Below are 10,753 nucleotides of genomic sequence, written 5' to 3' on the forward strand. Positions count from 1 at the left end.
CATCAACTATATCCTTTAGATAATGGTTTGGCCTAGTAGAGAATGAGGTTCTAAGAAGGGGAAAAACATGGATTTCCCCAATAATTGGTTATTTAATAATCATTCCACGAGGGAGGGAATCAGAAATTGTGCAAGAGAAGAATAAGATTGACATTACCAAGGATCTTAAGAAGAAGAAGAAAATTCAATGATTTGGAACATAAGCAGAGAAATCAACGGTGAAAATAATATTAGTAGGAAATAAAAACTCTAGATCTAGCAAATGAGCTCTAGCAACTATGAATAAATACAACAAAACTAATGAAATGATCCAAGACTAGATGAGACTGAGGAATCTGTGTAATGTGAGGAGAAGATAGAACCATAATATGCTTTCCTGAGTCATTTAAAAAAGAGAGAATCACAAGAGTAGAATTTATGGTCTGCACTTCAAAAATAATGGGCAAAAAAATTGAATCCACAATGGCAAATATCAAAAAAAGAGCAATAGCTTGTGAATGAAAATATAAAAGAAGAGAAGCAAAAAACAATATTAAAAGAATATATATTCTATCCAAGCAAAACATACAGAAAAAGAAAATAATTGAGAGAGCAAGAGAAACCCTTTTGGAAAGAGGAACCACAAATGATATTTAAAAAAAAAAACTAATGAACTGGAAAGGGAGAAGAGGAGGGGGAAAATCAATTGACTATGAAGAATAAAAGAGGATGGAATCATATAAGAAAGTAAAAGCAGGAAGAAAAAATGAACTAATAAGTAAAATTCCAAAGGGAAAAGGTTAACAAATATGAGGCAGGGATTAGGGGGTAAGGGGGAAATCAGTGGGAATAGAGTCATCTCAGAAAAAGACAGCTTTATTTTATTAAATTTTAAAAAAATTTTTGTAGAAGTGATTTTTTATACATTACTAAAATATTCTTGCTTAAGAGTAAACATAATACCCCTTCTGCCAAAAAAAAATATAGACCTTTATGAGAAATAAAGTAAAAGAAAGAGAAAAAAATGTAATTTAGTCTATGTTCCAATACCATCAGCTCTGTCTTGGGTGGATCATATTCTTTATGATAAGTCCATCACAAAAGTTACTTAAATATTTTTCCACTGTTGTTGCTGATTGTAATTTTCTCCATCTATACCTCCCCACTACCTTATATTTTCGCTCTCCTTTCACTCTGTCCCTCTTCTAAAATGTCCTGTAGGGTAGCTGAGTGGTGCAGTGGACTGATCACAGGCTCTGGAGCCGAGAGACCCTGAGCCCACATACCACCCCTTAGACCGAACAACCACCCAGCCCCATGGTCCCAGACAGGCCTCCCAATCCCAGCCCCTTGCAAGAAGTAAAAAAGAAAATATGTTATATCTGACTATTCCTCTTATGATCTACCCTCTCCTCTATCACCCACATTTCCCCCTTCCTCCTTTTCTCCTTTTTACTCTAGATGTCTATACCCTATTAAGTGTAAATACTGTTTCCTCTCTGAGCCATTTCTGATGAGAATGAAGGTCCCCTCATTCCCCCTTGCCTTCCCCCTTCCAAATCATTGCAATAGCTCATTGCAGTAAAATAAAAAAAATATCTTTTTTATATGAAATATCTTAGCCTATTCCACCACTCCTTTCTCTCACTCCCAGTACATTTCCTTTTTAGCCATTGACTCCATTTTTACAATATATTATATCTTCAAATTCAGCTCTTTCTTGTGCTTCATCTATATAAGCACCTTCTACCTGCTCTATTGAATGAGAGGTTTCATATGAGTATTATCAGTATCATTTTCTATTCAGGAATACATGTAGTTCATCATCATTAAGTCCCTCATATTTTACCCTTTTCCTCCACTCTGTTTCACCTGAGTCCTGTATTTGAAGGTCAAACTTTCTGTTCAGCTGTGCTTGTTTCAACAGGAACATTTGAAATTCCCCACTTTCATTAAAGTCCATCTTTTTCCCCAGGAAGAGGATGCTCAGTTTTCCTGGGTACTTGATTCCCAGTTGCATTCCAAGCTTTTTTGTCTTCTGGAATATTATATTCCAAGCCCTATGAACCTTTAATGTAGTTGCTGCTAAGTCTTGTGTGACCCTGACTGCATCTCCATGATATTTGGATTGTGTCCTTCTGGTGGCTTGTAATATTTTCTCTTTGACTTGAGAGTTCTGGAACTTGGCTATAATATTCCTGGGGGTTATTTTTTAAAATCTCTTTCTGGGGGAGATCTGTGGAGTCTCTCAATTTCTATTTTTGCCCTCTGCTTCTAAGATGTCTGGGCAATTTTCCTGTAGAAATTTTTTAAAAATGAGGTCAAGGCTCTTTTCCTGATTATGACTTTTAGGGGATCCCAATAATTTTAAAATTATCTTTCCTTGAATCTATTTTCCAGATGAATTGTTTTTTCAATGAGATGTTTCACATTTTCTTCTAATTTTTCATTCTTTTGGTGTTGAAGTACTGTGTCTTGACTTCTTGTAAAGTCATCAGCTTCCTTTAGCTCCATTCTACATCTGAGGGATTTGTTTTCCTCGGAAAGCTTTCTTATCTCCTTTTCCATCTGGCCAATTTTGCTTTTTAAAGCATTCTCCTTAATAACTTTTTGAACTGTTTTATCCATTTGTCCTAGGATGGTTTTTAATATGTTAGTTTCTTTAGCATTTTTTGGATCTCCTTGACTAAGATGCTGACTTCTTTTTCATGTTTTTCCTGCATCTCTTTCATTTCTTTTCCCAATTTTTCTTCTATCTCCCTCACTTGATTTTCAAAATATTTTTAAAGCTCTGTCATAGCTTGAGCCCATTTTCTATTTTTTATTGCAGTCTTTAGAGGCAAGAGCTTGTACTTCCTCATCTTCAGATTGAGTATTTTGATCTTTCTTGGGATCATAGACAATGTATTTCTCAATGGTATTCCTCTTTTTTTTTTTCTGTTTACTCATTTCTTCAGACTGTGCCTGGTTTTTGGGTGCTTCTTGAGCTTTTGAATATTATTGGGACACCCCCCCCACACACACACAAGGATCTGTGTGTGAATCTCTGACTTCCCTCCTGGTCTGTGAATGACCACAAACGCCACCCCTCTGCCACAGGGCTGGGGGGGGGTCCCTATTCTATTGGGGGGGGGGCCTAGACTGTGATCAGGATTGGAATGTGGTCAGAGCCCCAGAGTCCTATTCCAGGTACAGAGGACAAATCTCAGAAGTCTCCCCTACCTTTGGTGGGCTTCAGTTGCCTGGAGGCTCCTGCTTGCTGGCTCCACGCCTTTTTCTGTTTCCTGGATCTGGGCTGCCTGGGCCGTCACTGCTGCACTGACCAGGCTGACTGCTGCAACCGCCCTGATGGTCTGGGCTTCATGTGCTCACTCTGGCAGAGGTCCCCCCCCCCAACTTATCCTCCAACTTTTGCCCAGTGCTCCCCTGGGGTGTAGGTCAGAAAACTGCCCCTGCTGCCATGAGCATCGACTCCAAGGCACCCTGGGGTTGCCTCCAGGAGGCTGAAGTTTCTTCCCTCTGGTGGGCTGCCCCTTTAATCCAGTGGAGCAGAGCCTTTCCACTATTTTCCAGCTTACCTTGGTCTGGAGAATTGCCTCATTGGATCTTTTTGTGGGTTCTGTCTCTCAAAAATTTAGATAGAGTCATTTTAGGATTTTTGAACTATTATAGAGAGAGCACCCAGCTCTTCTCCTGCTGCCATCTTGGCTCTGCCCCCCCCATCCAAAAAAAAGATATCTTGAGAAAACCCTAAACTAGAGACATAGAGGAAAATATACTAATTTTTATATATTTAGATGTGAATGATTAAATAATTCAATAAAACAAAAATGAATGACAGATTGGATAAGAAAACAAAACCTCATAATCTATTGTGTTTGAGCAAAGCATTTAAAAACAAAGACATATGGGGCAGCTAGGTGGCGCAGTGAGTAGAGCACTGGCTCTGGAGTCAGGAGGACCTGAGTTCAAATTTGACCTCAGATGCTTAATAATTGTCTAGCTGTGTGATTTTAGGCAAGTCACTCAAACCCAATTGCCTTAAATAAATTAAAATAAAATAAAATAAAATGAACAAAGACATATACAAAATTAAATTGAGATGGATTTACAATGCATCAAATGGATCTATAAAAGCAGGAGTTAAAATCTTGCAAGAACAAAAATTCAAAAAATGAAAAAGGGATAAACAAGGAAGCTACATCATGCTAAAAGGAATCCAAAACCAGTAATAAACTTATATGTTTCCAATGCCTTAACATCGAAATTCATAAAGGAAAGATTAAAAGAGCTATATGATAATATAGACTACTACAATACTGATTTTACTCTCAGTTTTGGTTAAGTCTAAAAGAAAAATAAAAGGGAAATTATGGAAATGAATAAATTGCTGATGAATGAGGTAAAGAATATAGAACTGCAAAAGAGTATACATATTTCTTTCAGCACCACAAGGAATTTTAAAAAAATTGATCATATATTAGGCACAGAGATATTGCAAAAAATAAAAAACAGAAATTATTAATACTTAGTTTATAGAATATAATAAAAATAGTTATTAGTTCAAGAACCACAATAAAAGTGTATAGATCCAAAAGGGGACTAAACAATGAAATCCTCAATAATGAGTGATTCAAACAGAAAACCACAGAAAGTAAATGATAATGATTAAACAACATTAAAATTCTGGGTTAGGGGGCAGTTAGGTGGCACAGTGGATAAAGCACCAGCCCTGGAGTCAGGAGTATCTGGGTTCAAATCCGGTCTCAGACACTTAATAATTACCTAGCTGTGTGGACTTGGGCAAGCCACTTAACCCCATTTGCCTTGCAAAAACCTAAAAAAAAATTCTGGGATAAAACTAAAGAAATACATAGGGGAAAAATCATATCCTATACATGTATATTGATAAAACAGAAAAAATAGGAGATTAATAAAACTGAAAATACATTTAAAAAATTAGAAAGTCAATAAACAAAATAAATACAACAAAACTAATGGTGGATGGATCAGGAAAGGCCTCATATAGGAAATGATATGTGAACAGAAGAACAAAAAATATTAAAAATATTTTACTTTCTACTGCTATACAGTATACTTATTTCTCTATACTCCTTACTTCACAGGGTTATTTGCACAAATGAGATAAGGAATGTAAAGTGCTTGGCAAACCTTAAAACACAAAAGCCCTGAAATTAGATCAAGAAGATATCCTAAAGATCTCAGTTAGGAATACTGAAACTTATTTTAATGTCATGCATCACCTTAGTAGTCTGATGAAGTCTTTGGACTCCTCAGAATCCCATTCTCAAATGCAAAAAAATGAATTGCATAGGGTTTCAAAGGAAGTTGATTGCATCGAAATATAGGTATCAAAATTCTGTTTCTTTTGCAAAGTTAACTGACCTCATGTAAAGAACTCCTGATCTAGTTTTATAGAACAGCCCAGATAAGTGAAATGACTCCTATAAGGTCATGTAGTAATAATTAGCAAAATTATAATACTTTGTTTTAAAAAATAAATTTACTGATTTTTAACATGAATATATAATCTGTCCTTGCCTTCTCCTAATGAATGAAAAAAAAGAATTATCATAAACATACATAATCCAGCAAAACAAATTCCTACACTGGTCATACACCATCAAAATATCTCTCTTAAATTTATTACCATTCTGGCAGGAGATAAGTAGTCAAGATTTTGGATTCATAGTTATCACTGTACTAAAATCTTTGAAAGTTCTTTTTCTCTATTATGCTGTTATTTTATAAATTGTTCTCCTATTTCTTCTCAGTTAACTCTCCATTGGTTCATAGATGTTCTGTTTCCTTTGAACCCATACATTTCATCTCTTATGGTGCAATATTTCCTTACATTCACATAATATAATTTATTTAGTCATTCCCTAATAGGATAATCCATTAATTTCCAACTTTGTCCATAAAAATATTTTTGTACTTATATACTTTCCTCTTTGTTCTCTTTAAGGTGTTGGTCTAGAAGGGGTATAGATATGTCAAAGGATATGCACAGTTTAGTTATCTTTTGTCCATATTTCCAAATTACTTTCTAGAATGGTGGAGCAATTCACACCAATAAATGCACTAGTGTGTCTATTTTTCTGAAGTCCCTCCAACATCCTTTTTTGTCATCTTTATCACTTTCAAATCTCAGTTGTTTTCATTTTTTCTTTTCTAATTATTAGTGAGAGGACATTTTTCATATGGTTGTTGATAGATTGGATTTCTTCCTCAAAAAAACCTAGTTTCCATCTCCTTTGACTGTATTGAGGAATGGTTTTTAGTTTTTAGTTTATTTAAATCATTTTCTTATATATCTTAAATTATGCTTTTTTTCAGATAAACTTCCTGCAAAGATTTTTCCCTATTACCTGTTTCCCTTCTAATTTTGATTGCATTATATTTGTACCAATCCTTTAAAATTTCATATAGTCAAATTGTCTGTTTTATCTGGAATACACTATTCTTAATGTTAGCTATTATTTTGTATTGTTCTTGGGCCCTTTGAAGTCTATGTTTGTCTTTAGTTAGATTATATATATATATATATATATATATATATATATATATATATATATATATATTTTATGTTCAGGGCTTATTGTCCTATCTCCAATGTATTTCGAACAGAACTTGGTACCTTGTGCTTAATATTGTACAGCAGGAGTTCAGCAAATTCTATATATTGAACTACTTGCAGTATGCTGGTATGCTAAAGCAACATAATAAGCATTACAAAGGCTGTCTCTATACTTCACATAACATGTTAATAGCAATTACCTCTTAAGGTTCATTTTTGCATTTGAGCTTTGCTTTATTTTTCTTTTCTATTTTTCTTATTTGGTAGCTTCACTGTTGTGGAGGTGGTGTTAGAGATGAGGTGGAGGTAACAGTTTGCTGAAGGAGAGAATTTTCAATCAACCCACCTAATCTGGGATGACTTCCTGCATGAGTCAGGGTAAATTTGAAGAAGGTTTTGAATTAGGCAACAAAAATATGGAAACTATTATTATTATTTCAGGCATGTGGGACAGTGTGGAAAGGTGTTGAATAATAATTTCCAAACTTCCTGGAGTCTCCATACTCTTTTTAAAAATTTGAAACACATCCCCCTTCCACACCCACTCAAAAGTGCTGAGTTGCATTTATTTTTGATATAATTGTGAATGAAAAGGAATTTTGCTTTGAAACTTGTTCTAGAATCTACAAAACTGTTTGAGATAGTTGGAAAATAGAAAGGTTGAAAACCAATGTTGGAAAACAGTGAATACTATCTGAAATTTGGGAAATGTAAAAAAAATTACTATTACTGTTACAATAGAATTTTCCTGTTACTGTTACAATAGCATCAAAGAATTTGACCTTATGTTGGTTTATGATGCTATTGTAACAGTAACAAGAAAATAGATGACTTCTGGAGGATGCTTTCAGCCCTAGGTCTCTAGGATGGGGCTATTTTATAATTAGTTTCTTGATAATTATTATAGAATTCTAATATAAAATTACATACATGAAAATATATATTATGGTTTATCTATGTATACACACAAATCAACTGAATTCAGCAAGCATTTATTTAAAAAATCTACTGTATAAAGTGCTGTACTGGCTAGTGGGAATAAAGACAAAAATTGAAACAGTCCCTCCATTCAAGATCCTTACAATCTATTTGTGGTATCATGCACAAAGATAAAAAAATTATACATATATGTATATATAGAGAGAGACAGACAGATAGATAGATAGATAGATAGATAGATAGATAGATAGATAGATAGATATGAAAAGAAAGAAATTTCTGAGGGGGAGATATGTTAGTATCTGGAAGGATTATGAAAAGCCTCCTTATAGGAAGTAGAACTTGAGCTGAGCCTTGAAGAGAGAGAGCTAGAGACTCAAAGGGGCAGAGGCAAAGAGGGAGAGGTTTCTATTCAGAGCAGGAAAAGAGGCAACAGGTAGAATATTGAGTTTAGAAATACAAAGTATTATGGTGGCAAAGAATTAGAAATTGAGGGGATGTCCATCAGTTGGGGAATGGCTGAACAAAATTGTGGTATGTGTATGTTATGGAACACTATTGTTCTATTAGAAAACAGAGGGATGGGATTTTAGAGAAGCCTGGAAAGGCTTACATGAACTGATGCTGAGTGAGATAAGCAGAACCAGAAGAACATTGTACACCCTAACAGATGATCAACCTTAATGGACTTGCTCATTCCACCAGTGCAATAATCAGGGGCAATTTGGGGATATCTGCAACATAGAATACCATCTGTATCCAGAGAAGGAACTATGGAGTTTAAACAAAGATCAAAGACTATTACCTTCAATTTTTGAAGAAAAAGGTTGTCTTATGTACTACATAATTTTGCTAGCTCTAATATTTTATTTTTTCCTCAAGGATATTTTTTTTTCTCTCAGCACATTCAATTTTGATCAATGCATAGCATGGAAACAATGTAAAAATTATCAGATTGCCTTCTGTGGGGTGGGGAGGGGGAGGGAAGGGAGGGTGGGGGGAAAAGTATAAAATTCAAAAACCTTACTAAAAATGATAAGTAGAAATTACTATTGCATATATTTGGAAAACAAATGAAATATTTATATAATTTTAAAAATAGTATGGTAAGGCACATGAGGTGGAATAATGTGAAAGCAGTCTAGCTCAGGGTGCATAATCTTTTTTGGGTCATTTTGCTCCTTTGACAGTAAGATGAAGTTTATGGACTTCTCAAAATGTTTTTAAATACCTAAAATAAAATATATAGACTTAAAAAGAATCTAATTATATTAGATTATATAAAATATATGTGCCAATATGTAAGTATACATATTGCATATATATATATGTATCTAGCAACATATAAAAATATATATTTTTTAAGTTCACAAATCTCAAGAATCTCCAGTCTAGAAAAATAGGGCAGAGCTAGATTTTGAGGGGATTCAAGGGGCAAACAGAAGAGTTTGAATTTTATATTAGAAGCAATAGGAAACCACTAAAGTTTCTTGTTGAGAACAATGATATATCAGATCTGTGCTTTAGAAATATCAATTTGGTAACCATGTTAGGGATAGAATGGGGGGGATGAGACTAGATGAAGGTAAGTGCTTGTTGGAGAAAGGAAAGGAGAGAATTGATAAAAGCTCTTGACTAGAGTAATTATCATATGGGGGGGAAGAGAAGAGATATGAAAGGTATCAATGGAGATAAAATTTGCTGACTGGCTTCGGGGGAAGGGAAGACTTTTTAGAGAAGGAAGAGTCAAGGTTGCCAAACTTGATGACTAGTAATATGGTAGAGGTAGAAGTATTGTAGAAAGATAATGAGTTCTCTTTTGAATATGCCAAGTTTGAGGTAACAATAAGATATCCAAGTGAAGATATCTAGTTGGTAATATGGGACTAGGACTCAAGTCAGAGATGAAAGCTGAAAATGTAGATCTTTGATTCTTCTGTAAAGAGGTGATCATTCAATCCATCAGAGCAGATGAGATAAAGTTAAAATAAATTTTAAAATAATGAAATGATACAACTATTATAATTGTAGCAAGGAAATCGTCAGTGAAAAGTTTACAGGATTTATATATTATGTTATATTTATATCTGATAAATTTAATGTCATAATAATTTCATACAATCAAAAATGCATCCAGAATAAAAAGGAACAAACTGAAAAAAATCCAATCATATAAACATTACTGATAAAAATTACAATCTAGGAGTAATAGGAATTTAGGCTGGTTTTTTTGCCAGGCAAATGGTGTTAAGTGGCTTGCCCAAGGCCACACAGCTAGGTAATTATTAAGTGTCTAAGACCGGATTTGAACCCAGGTACTCCTGGCTCCAAGGCCGGTGCTTTATCCACTACGCCATCTAGCCTCCTCGAGTAATAGGAATTTAGACAATTTTATAAGTACCATCTAATACAGAAATAGAGGAAATGAATAGTGGTTTCTTCTCAATTTTGTAATTTTTATCTACGACTATTACATTGGTAGACAGTTAAAAACATTATCAAACTTTTGAATGGATCCAGGAATAGTCAGCCTGTGGTAGCTGAGGCAATATGAGTTAAAAATGACTTTCTTTCTACATTCTCATTTTTTTCAACTGAACTTTTATTTCTCCATTCCTTTCCCTTTTCTTTTCCTGATTTATCTCATTTAAATCTCTTTCCTACTACATATTTCTTTAGTCAACCACAAGCACCTCTCACTTCCAAGGTGATTATTAGTACTTAACTTGTTCACCCTCATGTTTTCCCTTCATTTACACAGCTGCAAATTGATTCCTATACCTACTCCCTTCTAGCAACAATATTTGTAACTTTAAGACAGCCTTCTTAGTTTCTTTGTAAATAATCAGTAACAATAGATTACAGTTGCAGAGAGCAAAACTTAGGCTTGATGTTTAACAAGAATAGTTGTAGGAATTGAAACAGGGATTCTCCCTCACTTGTCTTCTGGCAAATACAAATGAATGACCATTTGTCACATGTTGCTATTACCATAACCTTGTCTTCTCTCCACCTTTCTAATAAGGAAGAAAAATGACAGTTTAGAAAGGTAGTTAGTGGTATTACTGATGTAAGGGAAAGAACACTAGACAAAGTTAGAACTTAATTTTACATATTCACTCTAAATTTAGTAGATTTGTGACCATGAGTAAAGTCAGTTAACTGAACCTCAGCTTCTTTTCCTATAAAATGATAACTTCTTACTTAACACGATTTTTTGTGAGAAAAGTAAAT

Source organism: Macrotis lagotis, chromosome 1 (genome assembly GCF_037893015.1).
Source record: "Macrotis lagotis isolate mMagLag1 chromosome 1, bilby.v1.9.chrom.fasta, whole genome shotgun sequence".
NCBI lineage: Eukaryota > Metazoa > Chordata > Mammalia > Peramelemorphia > Peramelidae > Macrotis > Macrotis lagotis.